The sequence below is a fragment of the Limulus polyphemus genome, unplaced genomic scaffold (genome assembly GCF_000517525.1).
Source record: "Limulus polyphemus unplaced genomic scaffold, Limulus_polyphemus-2.1.2 Scaffold3495, whole genome shotgun sequence".
Lineage (NCBI taxonomy): Eukaryota > Metazoa > Arthropoda > Merostomata > Xiphosura > Limulidae > Limulus > Limulus polyphemus.
The window spans coordinates 5,060-14,555 of NW_013669105.1; positions in this window are offsets into that span (position 1 = coordinate 5,060).

Here is a 9,496-nt window from a genome sequence, read left to right on the forward strand (position 1 = left end):
TTCTGGTGATCTTAAGAGTAACTACATTATGTACATCATCATCAGCACAGGTGGGATTACTGTGTGAAGATGGTGACTGATTATTTACTAAATTAAGAAGTTTCAATTTTTTATACTTACAATTTAAGTGTAAAATAAAACTTTATAGTTATCAAACGTATACCAAAACTTATTTGTATTGGTATCTTGTGGAAGATTACATAAGAAATGTCTTATGGCCTGATGGTTTGCAAGATTGGGCTGTGGATTCGATGATTCCGAGTTTCCATCTCCGAGCCACAAAAACGCACAATGGGATTTTATAGTCATCGGTGTGCTATAAGAATGACGCCAAATCCCACTATTTGGTAAGACAATAGTAGCCCAATAGTTGGCTGTGAGTACTGTTGAACAGCTGCCTTCCCTTTGACCCATCACTATAAAATTAAGGCGACTCTGCATAGCTAGCCCCTTGTATAGCTATGCGCAAAAATTCTAAAAACAAACAAGCGAACGAACGTATAAGATAAACGATAGCGTTCAAACATCATATATGAATGTGAGAATAATAAAACAAATGGTTCACATGTTTTTGAATGCACTATTTATATGAATATATGTGAATGTTATATTTGTGGAATATTTAACACGTTCGTTACCGTGTGCTCCATCAGTGGGTCACAACCGACTTTTAGTTATGGACCGCGTGACACACCAGTGGGTCACAGACAGTTATGTTTCAAAACCAAATTTCTCTTGTGAAGTATAAGTTTGGGACACTGTGAATGCTCCTTAGCATCTCTTGAATGTTTAATTTTTATACTTAACTTATTATGCGTCAGCGAACGTATTAAGCATGCTGTTGGAAAGGACGTACAACACTAATATGTGGGATTCGATTCTCTGCAGTGGACGCAACAGACAGCTCACAATAGTTTTGCTTTAAAACAAAAAAATAACTAATAAAGCTGTTAGAAAATGTTATTTCCTTGATTTTGTGTAACTAGCATTTATCTTGCATTTATTTTAAGAATAATAAAATATCAATACATTAGTGGCATAAAGTAAATACTTAATGGATCGTGTAATAATTATGCTTTTCATTTCTACAGGATAAGCCATTCGAAACAAGAAAAAGTTTGTTTTTCTGAGAAGTACTTGTCTACCTTTAATCTGTAAAGCGACTTTCAATGTATTAATTGTTTGAATTACATGAATTATTCATACTTTTTCAAAATATTTATAATGTTGGTTGCTGTTTATAAGCTCCCAGTAGCACAGCGGTATGTCTGCGGACTTATACTGATAGAAACCGGGTTTCGATACCCGTGGTGGACGGAGCACAGATAGCCCTTTGTGTAGCTTTGTGCTTAATAATAAAGAACAAAAGAACTGTTTATAAAAATTAAAATCATAATTCTAGTAAACAAGTTGTCATAAGAGTTAAGGTCATCGACTTAATTGGGTTGAATCTCTAACACAACTCAATAGTGACTGTCTCACAGTCCCACTGTTGCTCCTGATTTCAAAGTTTATTTGAGTCTAGGGATGAACCATCTAAACTCAAAACCAGTGTTGTACAGCTTGTTCCAAAGTCCAATCATTCCAAGCAGTCTCCGTCTCCTTAATGAAACTCTCCATACAAGGGCTCAAATTATCTTTTACTGAATGTCAGCAGAGTGATCTGCTTGGCTTTTCCCATGGGTAACTGTGATCATGGCCAGACCCTTCACAACTTCTTAGCTATCATTTGACCATAATGTCCCCAACATTCTAGGCATAGCATTGTAGATGCTCTTGGGGACCCTAATACTGTAATAAGTGGCATGTCCCTGCCCTAGAGTGGCAGAACGAGTTACACTCAGCAACTCATCCATTATCTCTGTGCATTACCTGGTCTCATTGTGATCCATGGTTGTTTGTCAGTATAATTCATAATGAAAGAAGCTCAATATTGCCCCATTCGGCGTTTGCTGTCTCATTTGCTGGTGAGATAATTCCTGTTAGCAGATGTTATGTACCAATGACACACCCATTTCATTTGGCTAGTCTTGTGGCTTCCACCATAACTGGGGTTAGATTACTCTTGCTGGAGTAAGTGCAGGAGCTCTATATAGAACACTCTTGATACCACCCCACTAGATGATCCTTAGTCATCTGTGTTTCCTTCTCAATTACGTCATTATTCAGGGGAGGAGCAGGGACAACCATTATAGATATACCAAACATTGCTGGCTCTTCTTCTTGAATCATCACTGTAGTCCTTTGCAGTATCTCCTAAATCCAACAACATTCTAAGGTAACCATTTCCCTTCAGAGAATGATTCTCCCTTTTGGTCATCATACATTCTTCTAGTTGTGGAAAATGCCATTTCCTTTCACTAAGAAACCTTTTTTAAGCTTACAAAATAAGAGTTCAAGTAAAAGGCAATACACATTTAAAGAGAAATAGTAAACTCTGCAATATGATATCCTGTGATTATGGCACCAAAATGAGCGCGTTCCTATCCACCCTGTGGTATATACAGGTAAAACTCTGACACTGATATCAAATACGTGATACCATTTTGAATAGTGTTCTGTAAAAGGTCGTGGCATGCACACTTTGACCCCTAGTCATGCACAAAGAGTTAAACAGTGTAGTATGATTTTAACCTAAATTTGTCTGTTTAAATATTCTATTTAACTACTTACTTAAGTGAGAATTTTAGCAATACTCTAACTGATATCTTGAACTAATCTCCAGTTATTTGGCATACTTATCCAGTGGCTAGCTCAAACAAATATTCAGTTTGTACTACATTGTGGATAAGCAAGAGAAAATTTTGTATCATGACTGTAGAATATCATTATTGCAGTATTTGTATTAGTTACTGAAGTGTGTACTGCCCTTTCTTTAAACTATCATGTTAGTAGGTTTAAAAAGGCTTCTGGAATTTTCAACAACCAGAATAACTTATTACATAGAGGGAGATTTGATCATTAAAAGGAGATTGTTGTACAAGAGAGTTGTAATGTATAGAAGAAGTCATCTCCTGGACTTTTGCCAAAGATACAAGATTCTCGACTTTAATATCATTGCTACTTGTGACCCAGGAAGGAGAGCTACCAGCATCTGATGCACCCAAGTCAGTTGATTAGGTTCTTCCCTTAAGAACCGACCTTTTTGAAAGGGAAACATGGACTAGGAATTGTCATGGTGGTTTGGCATCTGGTGAGTCTGCGAGTGGGGGAAGCAGTATGTATAATTTTCTCAGACTTATGCCAGCTAGAGTGATTCAACCACATTTCTGGTTAAAGCCACCTAAGAATGAAAGGGTGAGACTGGAGGTACAGTTCGTGGTGTCAAAGCATAAAGAAAGTGGGTCATAGGACAGTGGTGAGCCTTCAAGAACTGGAAGATATTCTTGTAAAATACACATAATCCAACGGAAAACAGGGGTTGAGCAGAGCCAATTGATGGGCTGCATAGAGCACCTTGTTGCTCTACCATTCCTGGCTCAGATACCCATCACTTGTCAGAGCCCCTGAGAGCTTCTATCATGCTGTACCAACAATGACAAGAACTTCTTGGTCAACTGTAGACCGAGGAGTCAGAAAGGAGAGTTTCTGGCCATGATTATGCATTCCTGTGAGCAAAATAAAGCATACCACTCTACCAATACTAAAAGTTACATTAAAGGAGAACGTTTAATGAAGTATTTCAGATACTTGAATGGTAGGAATTTGGAACAGGTAGTTCAATTCCTGCTTTAGAGTCTAGATGCTTTGGCATTTGACTCCATTGAACATTTGGATGAGGAGTAACTCTGGGACTATGAGACAGTCATTGCTGAGTTACATAAGAGGTTCGACCTAGTGAAAAACAGAGCAATCAATTGGGGTGAGTTCAGGACTTAAAAGAGATATGCCACAGAAAATGTGACTGCTTAAACAGATGCTCTGCACCACTTGCATGGTGTAAAAGTTTGTGGAAGGGCTATCTATTGAAACAATATGATATTATCACGGTGTGAAAGACTTTCTTAGATTTAATTAGGCAGTTTGTCACCTTTTTCTTTTATTTTTAACGTTGCAGGTGATTAGTTTAAAATGAAAGAAACTTTTCCCAACTGGGGTGTTCAAGGATATTAATATCCCTCCCCTTTGCCTTGCTCGTGCTGATCAAGTTTACCTAGAGTGGGCTTTTAATAACTACGCTAAAAAGGGGGCTTCTGATTAATAATTTGTGGATTTAGATTATTGAAACTTGGGAGGGTTTTAAGATTTTAATCATTACTAAAATTTAAAGGAAAACTGGCGGCAGGCAAAGATGGTGAAGTGAAGGCCGAGGTTGTTACCCCGGATTTCGACAATTATCGATAAAAGCTAAGGATTACGACCCATAGTCAGGGTCACAAGTTGGCGTGGATCTATAAATCCAATGCCTTGGCTGGAATCAATAACTCTCACTCTACCCTAAGCAAAATCCAATTTCCAACTCGTATATTATTACAATAATAATAAACTTTACTCTAAACAAAAGACTGTGCTCTACTTTTCCATGGAGCGGCATGCACAATTTTCTCACTGGTAAACTCAAACACCTACTTAAATATATTATAGATAAAAGCCAAACAGCACTAACACAAACAAAAATGAAAGTTAGCCTTAAAGTTACACAAGAACTTGAAGACTTCTCAGAGAATGAAACTACATAAAAATATAAGCTATCAAAAGCAAGAACTTTAAGAGTTCTGACGTAGTAATTAAAGTTATACAAAAACTGTTTAAGTTTAGAATGAAATTAACTCTATTATATTACGTAACTTCCTTTAAAATTTACACAGGTGAAAATATAGGTGAAATTTGCACCGTCTCATTAAAATCTAGTTAAAAATCTGTTGTCTCGGGTCCCAAAATTGTTTTAAACATAGCAATAACCCGTCAAGTTTCTGACACAAGAAAACAGTGACTGATGCCTGTTTGATCAGTTGGCTAACGTTCAGGGAACGTAATAGGCGAATCCATTCACAACCGCTGCCCCATTTCACCGATAAAAATAATTCGAAGTTCTATTTAAAAACCACGTTGCTATTCCAGCAACAGAATCAGACAAGAAGCAACTAATCTCCTCTGCACCCAATTAACCCCTGGGGAAAGTTAAAGTTAGAAATTGGTTTGAGCAATGCTATGTTCCAACCAGTGGAAGATTGTTCTCCCTTCGGGAGCACTGGCAAAGGTTTATTACGAGCACTTCATTGGTGACTTAATAATTTGTCAGAAGAATGTCAAACTGTGCTGTATATTATATTCACATATTATCAGACTACAAGTGAGGAATCCATAACTTGGAAAGAAGAAAAAAATATTCTTGGCAGGATAGTTCTGCATTTATTTTAAAGACAACCCTTAACTCTTAATGTAAAATACTACATACTTATGATATTAGCACATTCAGTGGTATATCAAATTTCATATGTAAAATATAACTCCTCACAGATATCTGTTATAACAAAAATTAAAATACACGTTTACTTTATATAAATGAATAGAAACCCTATACTCGTATAGAATTGAAACTTACTAATATATAAAGTAAACATGATGTTAGAAAAAAAACGTAAGTTCAAGAAGTTTTGATAGAAATGAATAAAAACCCTATAACCCGAGGGTTTCGAAAGGTGGACCTTTCTTCTTCTTGCTCCTGAAGAAGAAAGGTCCACCTTTCGAAAGTGCTCGGTGTGTGTAAAGTGTCCAATGTTTATGTGCATTAACAGTATCTGAAAATCTGAATTCAATACACCAGCATCTGTTTGAGCTCATTGGCTGATTTTGAAAGCATGTCTATGATTTGTCTGTTTGTTATCTCGACTAGAATGCTGATTTTAGTGCTTATGAACATGAAGGCTTCGAGTTGTTCTGCTTCAACAGACTTCTCAGTTTTTGTTTTGAGATTCATCTCTCAAAGTGAACTAGTAAGATGGAAAGTGTCAGAAGAAAGTTATACACATTACTTAAGATGCCATGTGCTTTTCAATGTAGCATGTAGTTTGCAATGAACTGAAAAGCACATGTTAAATAAAATTTGCACGTCTGTAAAGTTTTGCATGAAGTAACATCCTCGTGTTCTACTCTATGGTCAGTCTCAAATGCATCAGTGGTGTAACCTCCCTCAACCGACATCTTTTTCAAAACAGTGTACTGGTCTTTTAAATTTTAATTTACCTTTGGATACACATATACAGAATTTTCCAGTACAGATCTTACTTTTGTAAGAACTGGGCGTGGTATGAGCCGATCTATTTTATTCAGTGATCTGGCAAGCAGGCCCTTTTCCTTATGTCAGCAAAGCTCTTTTGGTCAAAAAACTGCATGTCAGCACACAGCTGATCATGTTCTGCAAATCGTTTCTTCAGACCTCCTACTGCTTGATCAAATGCCACTTTGAAAATATCAGTCCTATAATAGTCATGGGTGATGTTGTTGTATCACTTTCTGCAGATTTTGTTTCATCATACTTAGCTTTTTACTTTCTCCTCCTTTGGACGGGAAACTCAGCTGATACCTTGACTTCATCACATTCCTCAACATCTAAAAGATCTAGCCTATCAGTATTACACAAAATTTCGTTCATTTGTCTGAAATTCGTTTGTTCTTGCCTAAATGTTTTGCATATCATCCCTTAGTGTTCTCAGTTAAACTGCACACTCTTGTACTTGCCTCCAAGCCTGAAGTTGTTTGAAGGTAGTCTGATATAGGTGTTATATGATGGAAAATGAACATGAATGTGTGAGTAGTGAAAATTGTTTCCTACCTCCATCATCCTTTGTTGTAGTGGCAGCATCATGTGATTGTAAATGCTGCAATATAACTAGAAACTTTATAAGATCTGCCAAAACAGTTTTGAATTGGTCTGTAAATATCCCAAAATGCAGCAGATAATGCATTTGATTTTCCTAATTAACATGTTTTACCTATCAGCTTAATTCTCTTTAATTTGCTCCTGACTAGCACTCTGTTTCCTTTTTACCGATATTCATTCACTTCTAGTAACTTTTGAAGAACTTTACGTTTTTTTTGCAATATATTGAACAATGATATTGCTGCAACAATATTGTTGAGTTTATCACAATTAAAGTACATGTACATAGCACCCCATACGGACGTCTGTATCTTTGGTAGTAGAGAGTTTTGCCTGAAAGCCACTCTACTGCCCATGGCAAGTTGATGCTCCACTTGTGCTGGTTGAGACATTCTTGTTTATATCAGTGTTGTAATATCCAAACATGCTTTTTACTAGATTAAACCGTTCTTGTCCACTACCACTGTGGCCAAGGGAGGGAAATGAGAGCAAACAGCCTTTCAATTACTTTCACACCAAGCACATACCATAAAACTACAGCACATTGGTCACTTGTAGTGATGTCTTGTGTGGAATCGGTCTATACTGAGTAAAAATAAATGTTTTTAGCTTCATCTGATATAACTTTCTGGATCATATTCTTTATTAAGACAAGCATCTTGTTGACTGTTGTTTTATTGATGAAAGTAATTGAAGCCCCTTTTCCAGTAGCTTCAGACTTTTTTGTGTTCCTTATAGTTAGCAATCACTTTGCTCAAATGCCTTGAGAGTAACATGTCATAGTGACTCAGAAGTGTTATCATTATCAATAAAACGCCATGATTTATTTCACATTTTGTCCACCTTGTATGCAGCTTCACCTTTGAGTCCTCTAAATAGAAGATCAAGCTTTTTAATGATCCTGATAACAGCAATAATTCTATCAACAATTTTATGATTATTCTGAACTTCAAGTTCTCGTTTATTGGTAAGTATGCCATATACATAAGACAATATGTTTCCTCCTTTAATATTAATCACATGCACAATTTTGCATATGTTCCTTAGATTCTTGGAATATTCTCAAGTGGTTGAACTGGATGTTGGGCAAAACATTTGTTGTGGGTATTGTGACTTGATGGTTTAGAAAATATGTTCACACCATCAGAGATTTCACTTTCATGAGATCGTGTCATCTGCTGCTGTCTCTGTGTCGTATTTCTCACTACTATGTGGGGTTGCAGTAACATCATCATTCATCATTGCATGAATGAACAGGTCACATAGTTTCAGGAGTTTTCTTTGTGATCAGTTGCTTGTAAAACCTGTTGATTGTTTTGAAATGTTGGAAATAATTTTATGGTTCTCTTTCTATGATATATCGAATAAATGAATAGATGTTGAAGAATTATCTACACTTGGACAAAACTAACCATTAAACACAACATTCCTGTCAAAGTCAAATTCTCTCAAAAACCCAGCCCTAAATTAAAATTGTTACTAAACAAAAATTATTTAAAATCACACGGTACCAACTTCATTTACAAAATAACATGCAATAACTGTCCAGAATTCTATATTGGAGAAACAGGAAGAAAATTGGAAACCAGATTCACAGAACACAATCAAAAACCGTCCCATGTTTTCCACCATTGCAAATAAAAAACCATAGTATATCTATTAAAAACACAGTAATTTTAAACAAAGAATCAAACATAAACAAACAAAAAATCAAGGAATCCATCTTAATTGAACAAAATATCCCTACCCTAAACCAACACCCTAGGGTGCTAAGATATCTCTTCTAAGTCGTGCAACATTATCCGGTCATGTGACCTCTTTATTCCATACGTTTCCGGACATGGGTTCGAATCCCACTCCTGACATAACCATTTTCGATTTCCGGACACTGGAAGGATTGACAGGCAGCCGTTGTTCCTTAGATCGTACTTTACTACTTGGATAACTGTGGTATTTCTAGAACTAATACATGCCGGCATAGGATTTTTAGATCCCTGCCGCCCTGATGGACCATCTGTCCGATATCGGCCGTTTAGTTTAGTCTAGTTTACTTTGCTCTTCACTTTTTACTGTCTACAATTACTCTCTCTCTATCTTTTTAAAAGTACATACCTAGTCTACATGAATTTACTATTTTCTCATGATAAGCCCATATTTCTAGACCACGAGCGGGGTGATGGAGGATTGTTTAATCTTCGAGCACCCCAGATTAATAATTATTTCTTCGGAAATAATTATTTTTAAATCTAAATAACTGCCAGGGAAAAACAAAACGCACCATACGATTCCAGACCCCTACTAGCTTACGGCGCAATAGTTACATGCAACATGCACAATAATCAACGAAGGATTTTCTAAAACCTCCAAAACAGTGTCATACGTTTCGCTTATCGCCTTCCTCGAAACACACCTGCATGCTACACCGAAAGACACACCTCACTACACATTTTACAAACTCGCATCACTAAACTTACTACCAAATATTGCAAAAAAAGCCATCTACCGAAATTCACTCACAGCTGAATCTCATAAAATTGCCGCCACCCCCAACCATGGTGCAAATATCTATCCCCTTACAATCTGTTACAGAGCATCACCTCTATACAATAATCCTGAATAACTTCATTATTATATGTATTCTATGGATAACACGTTTTTTCTTCAGTCTTTTTT